Here is a 15,758-nt window from a genome sequence, read left to right as displayed (position 1 = left end):
AAGAATGAATTTTCTCAGTGTTGAGATGAGTGTACCTTATACTCTTAAGTTAATTTGTTTATTTACTTTATTTATTATTATTATTTTTTACTTGACAATATTATATTGGTTTTGCCATACATCAACATGAATCCACCATGGGTGTATACGTGTTCCCAATCCTGAACCCCCCTCCCACCTCCCTCTCCATACCATGGCGGATTCATGTTGATGTATGGCAAAATCAAGTAAATTTAAAAGTACTTGAATATATATAATCAAGTAAGCTGTCTCTGAGCCTACTGCACTTCTATTCAACCAGCTATACTGCAAATTTCAGTGTGAAAAAGTCAGTGGAAACTAAAGAGGTCATATGGAGATTTGCAAAAATAGTTCTAAATTTATGAAAGCTAGGTCTACTGAAATAAGAAAATTTTGAAAAGGAGCCAGCATGTTTTTGTTTTGTAAACAAAGTTTTTAAATGTCTAGTACTAAAAGTTTAGATGATAAGCAATATATTTAATCATTTAAACAAGGTGTGCAAGTTAAAGCCTGTGATCAAACCAGCCTGCAAAAGTTTTATTTTTCACATTAAAAAAAAAAAGTTGCATTTGTATCTCATTAGGTGGGGCCTGCATTCCCTTGTTTAGCCACCAACTCTCAGTTCAGCTCAGTTCAGTCACTCAGTCATGTCCAGCTCTTTGCGACCCCATGAATCACAGCCTGCCAGGCTTCCCTGTCCATCACCAACTCCAGGAGTTCACTCAAACCCATGTGCATTGAGTTGGTGATGCCATCCAGCCATCTCATCCTCTGTCGTCCCCTTCTCCTGCACTCAATCTTTCCCAGCATCAGGGTCTTTTCCAATGAGTCAGCTCTTTGCATCAGGTGGCCAAAGTATTGGAGTTTTAGCTTCATCAGACCTTCCAATGAACACCCAGGACTGATCTCCTTTAGGATGGACTGGTTGGATCTCCTTGCAGTCCAAGCGACTCTCAAGAGTCTTCTCCAACACCACAGTTCAAAAGCATCAGTTCTTCTGCACTCAGCTTTCCTTATAGTCTGACTCTCACATCCATACATGACCACTGGAAAAACCATAGCCTTGACTAGGTGGACCTTTGTTGGTGAAGTAATGTCTCTGCTTTTGAATATGCTGTCTAGGTTGGTCATAACTTTCCTTCCAAGGAGTAAGCATTTTTTAATTTCATGGCTGCAGTCACCATCTGCAGTGATTTTGGAGCCCCCAAAAATAAAGTCTGACACTGTTTCCCCATCTATTTGCCATGAAGTGATGGGACCGGATGCCATGATCTTCGTTTTCTGAATGTTGAGCTTGAAGCCAACTTTCTCACTCTCCTCTTTCACTTTCATCAAGAGGCTCTTTAGTTCTTCTTCACTTTCTGCCATAAGGGTGGTGTCATTTGCATATCTGAGGTTACTGATATTTCTCCTGGCAATCTTGATTCCAGCTTATGCTTCCTCCAGCCCAGCGTTTCTCATGATGTACTCTGCATAGAAGTTAAATAAGCAGAGTGACAATATAGAGCCTTGATGTACTCCTTTTCCTATTTGGAACCAGTCTGTTGTTCCATTTCCAGTTCTGTTGCTTCCTGACCTGCATACAGGTTTCTCAAGAGGCAGGTCAGGTGGTCTGGTATTTCAGAATTTTCCCCAGTTTATTGTGATCCACACAGTCAAAGGCTTTGGCATAGTCAATAAAGCAGAAATAGATGTTTTTCTGGAACTTTCTGGCTTTTTAGATGATCCAGTGGATGTTGACAATTTGATCTCTGGTTCCTCTGCCTTTTGCTAAAACCAGCTTGAACATCTGGAAGTTCACAGTTCACATATTGCTGAAGCCTGGCTTGGAGAATTTTAAGCATTACTTTACTAGCTTGTGAGATGAGTGCAACTGTGCGGTAGTTTGAGCATTGTTTGGCATTGCCTTTCTTTGGGATTGGAATGAAAACTGACCTTTTCCAATCCTGTGGCCACTGCTGAGTTTTCCAAATTTGCTGGCATATTGAGCGCAACACTTTCACAGCCACCAACTCTGCCATTCCCTTATTGTCCTTAAACCAGCAGTCCTCAACCCCTGGGCCAAGACTGGTCCTGGTCCATGACCTTTCAGGAGGTGACATAGGAGGTGAGCAGTGAGGGAGAAAAGCATCATCTGTATTTACAGCCTATCCCTGTCGCTCACTCCTGAGCTGCCTCCTTGCAGATTAAGGGCAGTATTAGATTCTCATCGGAGCTTCAACCCTACTGTGCTTGAATCATCCTGAAGCCTTCCTACCTACCAAGTCCATGGAAAAATTGTTTTCCACAAAACCAGTCCTTGATGCCAAAAAAGTTGGGGACCACTGTCTTACACCCTGCCCTTTATATAGATGTCTGGTCCCTAAATTCATTTGTGTTTGAATCTGGTTCCCCTTAGCCTTAGGGCAAAAATCTGTGTCATTTTACAGGGAACTCAGCCTTAACCTAAAACTGTTAAGATAAAACTATAGCTGAATAGAGGGAGGCAAGATCTCTGGTTTGGTTTAGATCAGGTTTTGGAAAGAGAGTATGGACACAAATCCTTTCCCCATAATAAAACATAAAATAGAAAAAAAAAAATCTGTTCTAAGCTACAATTCTTTGAGCCCTTAAAATGTAAATCAAATCATGATGCTTTTTCATATTGTATCTATAGGGCTTTCTTTTGCTGAAATGAAGTCATTTCTTAAAACGGAAACTTTTGATGGGATCCTGGTTTGCTAGTTAAAGAAGTGCAAACTAGAGGGAGTGAGAAGACACATTCACCAACAATGGATGGTGGGGCTTGTTCAGGGTTGGATGCTGCCTGTGCGTAGCACCTAATGACCAGCAGTAGCACACCTGCCAGATCAGTGAGTGGGTGTTCAAAATGGAGCACCACGCGGAGCTGACGTTCCGTCTGTGTTGCATGCTCCCCTCCCCTTGCAATTACCCACCCAGAGGGAGACCCTGGTGCTAGCTTGCCTTCCTATGGGATAACAATGCCGTGGAACCTGCAGGCACCTAGCCACTCATGCTCAAACAGCCTTGAATCCTAGATCCCTTCCCTCTCCCTCTTCCCCTCCTCTCATTTCAGACTTTCACATGGCTGACTCCTGCCCTTGGCATATGCTTCATTTTCAGCTTAGTTCTTCTCAACTGGACACCCAGCTAATTGTCTCATGTTACCACTTTTATTCCTTTTTGCTTCTGGTTTACTTTATAACTTCTGTTTTTATGCTTTGGAAAATAGGGTAGAGCTAGTTACTCTGTTCCTAGCTGTACTAAAGCTTCACGCTGGAAGAGCGTCTTCTCTAGAAACCTGAATTAGAGCATTTGAGAAGTGATGCTAGTCATTTACAAACCTCACAGGGTACCATTGGGATTATAAAACATTCAAAGAACAGACAGCACTATTTATACAACAGAGAACCTTCTGGTTTTTTTTAGAGGATCCTTTTATACATGTATTCAGGTATTAACTGTGTGACACACAGAACCTGAAAGGCAGTGATTTTGGGCTCCAAAATCACTGCAGATGGTGATTGCAGCCATGAAATAAAAAGACGCTTACTCTTTGGAAGAAAAGTTATGACCAACCTAGACAGCATGCTAAAAACTAGAGACATTGATTTGTCAACAAAAGTCAGTCTAGTCAAGGCTTTGGTTTTTCCAGTTGTCATGTATGGATGTGAGAGTTGGACTATAAAGAAAGCTGAGCGCTGAAGAATTGATGCTTTTGAACTGTGGTGTTGGAGAAGACTCTTGAGAGTCCCTTGGACTGCAAGGAGATCCAACCAGTCCATCTTAGAGGAAATCAGTCCTGAATGTTCATTGAAAGGACTGATGTTGAAGCTGAAACTCTAATAGTTTGGCCACCTGATGTGAAGAGCTGACTCATTGGAAAAGACCCTGATGCTGGGAAAGATTGAAGGCAGGAGGAGAAGGGGACGGCAGAGGGTGAGATGATTGGATGGCATCACTTACTCAATGGACATGAGTTTGAATAAACTCTGGGAGTTGGTAATGGACAGGGAGGCCTGGTATGCTGCAGTCTGTGGGATCGCAAAGAATTGGACATGACTGAGCAACTGAACTGAACTGAACTGAACCTGAAAGGCAGGGGCTATAACTATGCCTATCTCAGTGCACCTGTAGCATTCAGCTTTTATGCATAGAGACATTCATAGAAACGAACTTTATGGATTTGAATAAGGACTTGATCACTGATGGGGATCAACTAGTAAGTCTTCCATTCCCTGACACAGTACAAAGGGCAGTCAATGCTTTTATGCAGGAGCAAGAGAAATTCAGAAGGGGCAATGAGTGAAAAACAATAAAGTGATCACAAGTACCATATAATTGTGTTTCCTTGGGCATGATCCTGGGTATTGTGCTTAAATGAACTGAGAAGAGTAGCTTAGGAGAGCCTAAATTCAACATCATGTAAGAAAAGTTGGGCTTAATAATAATAGCAGCCCTTGGTTTCTTTCTTTTTGTTTGTTTTTAATGGAGCACCCACTAAGGGTTGGGAGCTATAATTGACATTTTTTCATATATTACATTTTTTGGATTTCACAAAAGTGCTATCATTATATTATAGAAAAGGAAGCTTCTACTAAATAGCTGAGCAGAGATTCACACCCAGGTCTCCCTGGCATCAGAGTCCATATGCCTTCAGCTTTGCCAGGCTGCCCCAATTACACTCATGATTTGAAAACTATGGCACCGGGAGTCACGAAAGGAAACCGTCCATCTGATTGTGATCCAAACACCAGAAAGGCAGGAAAGATAAAAATAAAGGAGGAAGGTAGAATAGAGGGTAAGAAAGGCATCTGGGAACAGATTTCACAAAAATAGAAGAGCAATTAAATTGATGTCTTCCAAAATGGTCTGGACTCACACACCTACAGCCCTGGCTGCTCTGTTTTATCTCATTAAATGCCTGGTTATGGATGGGCAGGTTTGCCATCTGTTTAAATAATAGTTTTATGTTCTTCATGAACTGAGCTGCAGTGTTGAGGACAATTAAAGCATTACTTCCACCACCATCTCTCTCGGCGGGAACTCTGGTATTGCTGGACCAATGTGCCACCGCCTCCCTGGCATCCGCTCCCAGCTACAATTTCAGTACTTTCCCACCTAACCTTCCCAGCAGAGGTAGGCCTTCCTGGCCAAGATGCAGGCTGTACAAGCATGAATGCCCACTCAGAAAAGAACAGAAGACAGATTAGGAAGAGTTCCAGCACCCTCCTTCTTGGCAATCCCAGACTGACGGATGTGACTCCCTGTGAAATCTAATGATAAGCTATTTTCAAAAATTCAGTTTAAAATGAGTGGGCAATGATGGGGTTTAATTTGAAAGTGACATGCATAAAGCTAGAACTGGAAGAGAAGTCAAGTGGCTACACTTGTGACAAAGGAAAGAGATCCAGGCTCTGCAACCGTTGGGGACACTCTAAAAGAGAGACCCAGGGCACATGGAGGGGAGGAGGAGAGGTGCATCCTCAAGACATGGCTTTGGAATGGAAGACAGGCTCCTGCGCTCCCGGATTTAAATCAGGAAAGCATCACACAATGATGATAAGAACAGCTGTGCTAGTATTTATTGGACAATAGCTGTGAACTAAACCAGTGCTAGGTTCTTTATTAATCAATGCATGCAATCATTATATCAACACTAGGCTGTAAAGACTGTCATTAATAAGAGTATTTCTATTTTACAGATGAGGAAACTGAGGTTTAGAGTTTAATTGGCCTATTTTGTGTAGATGAGGTGAAATTTTAGACAAATCTGTGATACAAATCTAACAGTTTGTCTTCAGAGTTGGTATCTATTGGGTGACCAAAAGTTTGTTGTCCAGACTGGGACACTTTAGAAGTAGAATGGGGTCCTGTTGATAATAGTGTCAGGAAAACAAGAATAATAGACAGAGACTGCCCTGAGCCAACTTCCCAGAAAGCCCAGTCACCCTATTCACACTGCTTCCCTAATAAGTTGAATCTGAGGGTAAGTATGTGACAGTATCTCAGAACAGTTCATATTTACTGTTTCTGGTGCATTGCAATCATCTTTATTATTTTTTAGTAAATAATTTTTCTAAAGGATCTGGATCCCTAACACTACTTGTCTCAACTCAGGATCCTTCTGGAAAAAAAAAATCAACCTCTATTCAATTCTAGAACAAGAAAATGATTTTTGACAACACTGGAAAAGAAAAGAATAGACCATAACCCTATATGCATGTTTTCTGAGAACTGGCACTCAAAATCCCATAGATGTATGTGTGTGTATAATGTGTATGTATATATAATATGTGTATGCATTTATTTACATATATATATACACACACACACAAATTCATATATATACATATTTTTTAAGCATCCTTTTTACAGTTTATCATGTTGTTATTTCTAATTTCCACTGCATTTCAAACTGGTTTGGGTTGTTCAGAAATCTTTCAACAAATTGTCAAATAGTGATTCCTTTCACTTCTTTAGTGTTAAAGTTGAGTTTGGATTTAGTGCGTATTTCTTTCCTTCTGTTATGACTGTGTACCTAATACATTCTACTAAAGAGCTCTGTGAGCTCTATGAGAAATCCCAATGTCTCCAAGTGAGCATCTACTAATATTTATACCATAAGAAACTCATTGTGATGAAAGTATCTGTTTTGCTTGTCTGATAAGTTATGTCAGAAAGTAGGTTCTAAAAATGCAAAATCTGAGAAGAAAAATACATTTTTCCACTATTTAGCAACACTTAGGAGAAATTTTTTAAGAAATAAACAAGATGTGGGCCTTCATGAGCTATCTCATTATGGTATTAAAAAGCACAATTTACTCTGAGCCCTGAATGCAAAATTACTAAAAAGGAAAAAAAAAAAAAAAGATTCTTTTTGCTTCTTTCCCATCTCAGTACATGTGTTCTTATCTACCATATTTTGTTGCATTGAAAATATTTTAAATATTTTAAATGATCTTGTGCATGGCAGAATATTTAAGAAAAACGATTTCTCTCTTCATTATTGTCTTGCACGGTGATTCCAAGCTCAACTATGAAATTATGTGATCCTAACCCAGCAGATCACAAGCCATGCCAGCCTGAGTCAGCAAACCCTGGGAACCCTGGGTCACCTTTGCTGAGGCCAGATAAAGGTTTTCATTCAGGTAGTTTGTTCTGGGGAAAGTGAGGCACAGGGAAGATTAAAATAAGTGAGAAAGTAAAAGCAACAAAAGACTGTTCTTAGATTGGTTTGAGGTCAACAAGGGTTTAGCCCTGCCAGGACTTTCTGAGATGACTGTTGAACTATGGCTTAGACCTGTCTGTCCAAGGAGAGGAAAGGGTGAGCATTTATCCACAACTTTCGCTTCTCCACTTACTAGGGATTGCCCCACACTGCATTAGCTCTCTCACAATTCCAGTCTGTGTGTGGGTGAGTGCCAAAGAACTCCCTGAGAAGTCATGTCTCATGGCATCTGAATGACTCCTGGTGGAAAGTTAGAAGTAGGGGGTGCAGCTGAGGTGGGCTGCAGTCAGGTTACATCTGTGCAAAGTTAGCTCAGTTGTGATGGTGAGAGTGAGAGATGGGCCTTAAAGACAGGAGACCCTGGCACATAGGAGAGGCCTGTGCTGGTCACACTTTTCACTTGATCATCACTGTCTCTCTACACTACAGCTCATACTAGGTTTCCTTTATTCTTGCACAAATCTGACCAAGGTTACTGTGATTGCCCACTTACAGTTCTTATTAGGCCTAGAAGAAGCTAGAGGCTTCATGCCTTCACTATGTCGTAACAATTCTTACTTTTCATGGTAAAAGGTATCAGTTACCCCTTCCAGTATGCCAGCCTGTTTCTTGCTGCTCTGTTGGCATGTGCTTGTGTGTAATGTCACTTCAGTTGTGTCCAACTCTTTGCAACCCCATGGACTGGGGCCCACCAGGCTCCTCTGTACATGGAATTCTCCAGGGAAGAATACTGGAGTGAACATTGGGGTACATGTGGCTTTTCCAGTTTTGGTTTCTTCAGGGTATATGCCTAGAAGTGGTATTCCTGAGGTCATGTGGTGCCATGGGAATTTGCTGTGTGACTCAGGGAACTGAAACTGGTGCTCTGTAATAACCTAGAGGGGTGGGAGGGAGATTCAACAAGGAGGGGTCATATGTACACCTGTGCTTAATTCTTGTTGATGTATGACATAAATTAAACCAATATTATAAAGCAATTATCAATCAATTAAACATAAATATTAAAAAAAAAGAATACTGGAGTAGGTAGCTGATCCCTTATATAAGGAATCTTCCCAACCCAGAGTTTGAACCCAGGTCATTGGCTTTGCAGGCAGATTCCTTACCATCTGAGTTACCAGGGAAGCCCCTCTCTTAGTATGTTGGGCCAACATGCCAACAGAAATGCCCAGGTATTAGGTAAGTTCACAGCCTTAGGTAAGTGAACCTCATTGGTGAGTATCCCCAGTGGAATATCCTGGGGATATTCAGTATCATCCCTGACCCCAGAGAGCTACACTAGGAGATGGGAGCACATGTTGCACAGTGGAACGAAGAGAGGTCACAGGGTTATGTGAGAGTGACCAATCCTACTTCTACTCCTTAAGTCCCAAAGTATTTATTCTAGGGATGCACATGCTGGGGCTATATTTATTGTGTATACTTTTGATGTCATGGCAGGTCCTTTCTCAGTTCAGTTCAGTTCAGTTCAGTTGCTCAGTCATGTCCGACTCTTTGCGACCCCATGAATCGCAGCATGCCAGGCCTCCCTGTCCATCACCAACTCCTGAGTTCACTCAGACTCACATCCATCGAGTCCGTGATGCCATCCAGCCATCTCATCCTCGGTCGTCCCCTTCTCCTCCTGCCCCAATCCCTCCCAGGATCAAAGTCTTTTCCAACGAGTCAACTCTTCCCATGAGGTGGCCAAAGTACTGGAGTTTCAGCTTTAGCATCAGTCCTTCCAAAGAAATCCCAGGGCTGATCTCCTTCAGAATGGACTGGTTGGATCTCCTTGCAGTTCAAGGGACTCTCAAGAGTCTTCTCCAACACTACAGTTCAAAAGCATCAGTTCTTCAGTGCTCAGCCTTCTTCACAGTCCAACTCTCACATCCATACATGACCACTGGAAAAACCATAGCCTTGACTAGACAGGCCTTAGTTGGCAAAGTAATGCCTCTGCTTTTGAATATACTATCTAGGTTGGTCATAACTTTTCTTCCAAGGAGTAAGCGTCTTTTAATTTCATGGCTGCAGTCACCATCTGCAGTGATTTTGGAGCCCTAAAAATTAAAGTCTGCCACTGTTTCCCCATCTATTTGCCATGAAGTGCTAGGACCAGATGCCATGATCTTTGTTTTCTGAATGTTGAGCTTTAAGCCAACATTTTTGCTCTCTTCATTCACTTTCATCAAGAGGCTTTTTAGCTCCTCTTCACTTTCTGCCATAAGGGTGGTGTCATCTGCATATCTGAGGTTATTGATATTTCTCCCGGCAACCTTGATTCCAGCTTGTGTTTCTTCCAGTCTAGCGTTTCTCATGATGTACTCTGCATATAAGTTAAATAAGCAGGGTGCAATATACAGCCTTGACACACTCCTTTTCCTATTTGGAACCAGTCTGTTGTTCCATGTCCAGTTCTAACTGTTGCTTCCTGACCTGCATACAGATTTCTCAAGAGGCAGGTCAGGTGATCTGATATTCCCATCTCTTTCAGAATTTTCCACAGTTTATTGTGATCCACACAGTCAAAGGCTTTGGCATAGTCAATAAAGCAGAAATAGATGTTTTTCTGGAACTCTCTTGCTTTTTCCATGATCCAGCAGATGTTGGCATTTGATCTCTGGTTCCTCTGCCTTTTCTAAAACCAGCTTGAACATCAGGGAGTTCACGGTTCATGTATTGCTGAAGCCTGGCTTGGAGAATTTTGAGCATTATTTTACTAGTGTGTGAGATGAGTGCAGTTGTGTGGTAGTTTGAGCATTCTTTGGCATTGCCTTTCTTTGGAATTGGAATGAAAACTGACCTTTTCCAGTCCTGTGGCCACTGCTGAGTTTTCCAAATTTTCTGGCATATTGAGTGCAGCACTTTCACAGCATCATCTTTCAGGATTTGAAACAGCTCCACTGGAATTCCATGACCTCCACTAGCTTTGTTCATAGTGATGCTTTCTAAGGCCCACTTGACTTCACATTCCAAGATGTCTGGCTCTAGATTAGTGATCACATCATCATGATTATCTGGGTCGAGGGGACTCATTTTCCTTCCCTTAAGCTTAGGGCTTGCTTCTGTGAACTGGTTTAGTCTGGAAACTGGGCAGAAGATTTCTATTTCCATTGTACTGGATGACATGGCCTGTGCCCTCAAACTCACAGAGAGTACAAAAGAATCTGTATATTCAATTTGTTCAGTCTTACTATGGCACAGTTGTACTCATCTCACATGCTAGTAAGTAATGCTCAAAATTCTCCAAGCCAGGCTTCAGCAATATGTGAATGTGAACTCCCAGATGTTCAAGCTGGTTTTAGAAAAGGCAGAGGAACCAGAGATCAAATCTCCAACATCCACTGTATGTTCGAAAAAGCAAGAGAGTTCCAGAAAATCTCTACTTCTGCCTTATTGACTATGCCAAAGCCTTTGACTTTGTGGATCACAATAAACTGAGGAGAATTCTGAAAGAGGTGGGAATATCAGACAACCTGACCTTCCTCTTGAGAAATCTGTATGCAGGTCAGGAAGCAACAGTTAGAACTGGATATGGAACAACAGACTGGTTCCAAATAGGAAAAGGAGTATGTCAAGGTTGTGTATTGTCACCCTGCTTATTTAACTTATATACAGAGTAAGTCATGAGAAATACTGGGCTGGAAGAAGCACAAGCTGGAATCAAGTTTGCCAGGAGAAATATCAATAACCTCAGATATGCAGATGACACCACCCTTATGGCAAAAAGTAAAGAGAAACTAAAAAGCCTCTTGATGAAAGTGAAAGAGGAGAGGAAAAGTTGGCTTAAAGTTCAACATTCAGAAAACTAAGATCATGGCATCTAGCCCCATCACTTCATGGGAAATAGATGGGGAGACAGTAGAAACAGTGTCAGACTTTATTTTTGGGGGCTCCAAAAATCACTGCAGATGGTGATTGCAGCCATGAAATTAAAAGACACTTACTCCTTGGAAGGAAAGTTATGACCAACCTAGACAGCATATTCAAATGCAGAGACATTACTTTGCCAACAAAGGTCCGTCTAGTCAAGGCTATGGTTTTTCCAGTGGTCATGTATGGATGTGAGAGTTGGACTGTGAAGAAAGCTGAGCACCAAAGAACTGATGCTTTTGAACTGTGGTGTTGGAGAAGACTCTTGAGAGTCCCTTGGACTGCAAGGAGATCCAACCAGTCCATCCTAAAGGAGATCAGTCACGGCTGTTCATTGGAAGGACTGATGTTGAAGCTGAAACTCCAGTACTTTGGCTACCAATGTGAAGAGCTGACTCAGTTGAAAAAACCCTGATGCTGGGAAAGATTAAAAGCGGGAGAAGAAGAGGACAACAGAGGATGAGATGGTTGGATGGCATCACTGACTCAATGGACATGAGTTTGAGTGAACTCAAGGAGTTGGTAATGGGCGGGGAGGCCTGGCATGCTGCAGTTCATGGGGTTGCAAAGAGTCAGACACGACTGAGCGACTGAACTGAACTGAACTGAACATCCACACATTTTCCTCATCCTAGCTCTTAGTATTCCATTATTTTTCTTCTGACCTTAGGATTACAGTCCTTTCCTCCTGTTGCCTAGGTGGCCTATTGAGGAAGTATATGCAGTCTCTTTTTTGTTCTACTACCATTGTAATTAAATCCTAAGTCTGATTATCATGAGTCTGCCTTGTAGATTCAAAAATTTAGATCTCTTAAAATACTTCCATGGAAACTCCTTGATTTGCCAGCATGTTTAGAGTTGGTTTTTGGCTATCTTTCATCATGTTATTTATATAGTTTAAGGTTTTAAAAGCAACTAATCAAAGCCAACCAACTCCACAGTCCTTTGATGATCTCTGCTCCAGTACCATTCAAGAGCCACAGCCTTTGGCTTTATCTATTAACTGTACCTTCTTCCCTTCAGCCACCCTGAGAATCTTAGGAATTGTGGGGCTACTGCAGGCCCGTAGTATCCCCAGGAGGCTGTCTCAGCAATGCAGCTCTTATCACAATCTAGCCAGGAAGAGATCCTAAACCATACCGCATCCTGAAGTTCTGTTTTCTAGGGACACTTGCAAAGTTGACTGCCTTAGTCTGGGGTCCTCCAGAGAGCAGAGCTGGAGCCAAGGATTGTGTGCAGGTAGTTTGTTTTAGGAAGTGATTCCAGGGAACAGGAATGGAGGCTGGAGAGAGTGAACCAGGGAAAGGTTTCAAGACAGTGCAAAAAAAAAAAAAAAAGTACTCTCCTATTGGTCCTCCTGAGGGCAACTGGGACTCCCTTCCTCAAGACCCTTTAGGAAAGCTTTGGAGAATTTGCTTGAGAACTGGCCACCTGAGCAATAGAAGAGAACAGCATTTATTCATACTTGTTACTCATTGGTCAAGAGTGTTCATTCTCTCGTGTACACAGGCTGCTGATGTATGACTTCCATACATCAGGCATGTTTCCATCATACCTGTGGTGTGATTAAAGAAAAAAAATGTCCCAGGGCAAAAGGTGAAAGTTTTGAGGTGCTATGGGGCCAGATACACCTGTTAGACACCTGTTAGTAGCTGGTTTCCATAGCAAGGTTTGGAGAAAATGTGGGCCAAATGGATGTGAAACTGGACACAACAGATGTCTCATAGAGATTGTGAACCTGCTTGTAAAAGCTATATAGGAATCTCTGGGCGGGGGGAAAAAGAAAGAAAAAAATGATGAAATTTCAACGTATATTTCATAGAGTAGATTTGGTTTTATATATACATCTATGACCCATGACTAAAACTAAATTCTGCTGGTTTTGCTAAAATAAAACTCACATATTATTCCTCAGCAAATGCTTTGCATAGACACAATTGAACCAGGATTTCAAAGTAATGAAATACCACTAATCCTCTGCAAACTAACTTCATCTATAATCAACTTAAAAGCAACTCTACTTCCTGATAGCTCCAAACTAGAAAAGAAGATGATAAAAATGCCAAGTTTACTTTGTTTGAAATGTGTTTGAGTCAGGGAAACAGTATCAGCCTTTTTATTATATGAAATTATACTGATTTTTCTCTCCCTAGTCAGGGTCCATTTTCTCCTATCTAGGCCTGAGGGTAGCCATCTGCTTCTTCCATGCTTCTGTCTAGCATTTCACACAATCTAGCATAAATTCTCTGGATTCCAGAACCGTGAAGGTGATAACTGTGCACAATGCCGAGGGGAATTACCTATTTGTAAACACAAAAAGAATTTTGTACTGTGAACTTTGGGGGCATTATGACATCATGTTATTAAATGAATTAATGCATGTAAAGCATTTAGAACAGTGTCGAGGACAAAACAAGAAATAATTAGCTTTATCACAACTATGATGGTCATCATCATCATTACCTAGAAGTATCCAAATCTAACAGAATAATCACTAGTCTAAGGGTTAGAAGACCTAGTTTGTAGTCCTGGTTGGATCATTTATCAGTCTTGTAGCTTTGGTAAACCATTTCACCTCTCTGAGACTCAGTGTTCTTATCTCTAGAAGGATAATAAAATTCCATTTTATAGCTTTGTTAGAAGGATGTAATAGCATCAGTTGTTTGTGACTTGTGGATTTAGAAGTGCTGTAACAAGATAGGTATTTCCAACCCATTTTTGGTTTTGATCAACTCTCACCTGTAGTGTTGCTGGTGGCCAAGAGCAAGGCTTAGATTCTGCAGAACCCCAAATAGCCCTATTGTTTGTAATGCCATTTATTTTCCTCACCATTCTTACTCTTGATTCCATGTGTAATAAATATTTTTTTTTGAATTCTAACTTCTGATTTGATTCTGCTACATCAGACCAATATATATATATATATATATATATATATATGTGTGTGTGTGTGTGTACATATGTATATGTATGTATGTCTTTATTTCTAAAATTCCTCTTTTCCCATTAAAGCAATCTGAGATTTAATTTTAATTAATTCAACAAATTGAAAGAATGATAACTTCTTTCTTTTCCTATATTATTCTTTTTTGCACTTTCCATATTTTCCAGAATGAGAATGTACTTGTTTATAATCAGAAAAAATATTTAATGAAAAGCCAAAGGCCTACATGCATTTCACCCACATATATGAATTTCTAACCAGAAACTTAAAGATTAACCTATAAATCTCTGCAGATGAGACAAACTGAGTATAGTTTTTGAACAACACAAGACTACAGAATGCCCAGCAGGAATGTATTTTAAGCAGATTTTTATTTCTGTAAAGAAAATAAATGTCTTTTAGAGTGAAATTACCAAGTATATTTGTTTTATTTTTTCTATGCTATGTGTAACTGTGACTAAATCAAGCAGCTTACCACCCCAGTAGTAGTCTTTCTCTCCCAAGTTTTACATAACTCAGAGTTTTACATTGAATTATTCAGGAATAACCCTTTTTATAGACTTCTGTGATGAATGAACAGTAAATATAAGCTTGTAAAGGCCGACCCTTTAGGGTTTCAACTGTCAACACAGGAAATATAACAAATGATATAGAAGATGAGAAGGCAGCAGTAGATCCTAGTCTGAAATATTGTACTTCTTACTGGCTTTTGTGTGATCTTCCTAAAAGACAGCAAAGCACTGCCCAATCAATTGAAATCATATTAAGCAGAAATCCAGGCTCAAAATGAAGGCCAGCAAAGACAAGATGAGATCCTGGAAAATCTGACAAAGGCCAATGATTTAACTGAGCCCACAGCAATTATTAATAAAATATTCAGTACAGAGGCTGGAAGGATTATTTCAATTCAAGTCCTGTGGAGTGAGCATTGAGACAAAGCTTTTAAAATGATATTGTTTTCCATGTATTCTTTGCTGGATGTATATGGAATTTATTTAATAACTCTTTTGCCTCTTTTACAAGTTTTTAAAATGAGAACAGCAGATGCTTTCAATTTCCAACGACTATACAAAAATCTTTTGGAAAATGTAAATAATAATTTGGTTTTCAAAGTTTTCATGGAAGCACCTTGGAAAAATAGCCTTAGTGATATAAGTGATTGTGGACTCTGGAGGTGACAGGTCTCAGACAAGTAAATTATTATTTTAAATCTCAGTTTCCTTCTCTATAAAATAAGGATAATAAAAATATAGACCTTTTACCACTTTAGTAGTGTTATATTAAATAAAGGCAAGAGATTACAGTCCTTAGTTACTGTTCTTTTTCTTTACTTGGTATATTTTGACCACCATTTACAGACCAAGAGCCATAATAGACACTGGGAACAAAAAGTCAAAGATACAATCTCTGTCTTTACAATGCTTGCTGCCTAATGTATCAGTGTGCTCAGCTGCTAAGTCATGTCTGACTCTTTGCAATCCCATGGACTGTAGCCCACCAGTCTATGGGATTTCCTAGGTAAGAATACTGGAGTGGGTTGGCATTTCCTTCTCCAATGGATCTTCCTGACCCAGGGATGGAACCCATGTTTCCTGCACTGGCAGGCATATTCTCTACCTCTGAGCCACCTGGAAAGCCCAAGATGAATTCATACAGGGAGTCAAAAGAGGGCGAAAAGTCTCTTGTATCTTTAGTAGAGTTATTCTG

The sequence above is a fragment of the Ovis canadensis genome, chromosome 4, assembly GCF_042477335.2.
Source record: "Ovis canadensis isolate MfBH-ARS-UI-01 breed Bighorn chromosome 4, ARS-UI_OviCan_v2, whole genome shotgun sequence".
NCBI classification, from domain to species: domain Eukaryota; kingdom Metazoa; phylum Chordata; class Mammalia; order Artiodactyla; family Bovidae; genus Ovis; species Ovis canadensis.
The sequence above is the reverse complement of the archived record's forward strand: the minus strand, read 5'-3'. Positions refer to the sequence as shown.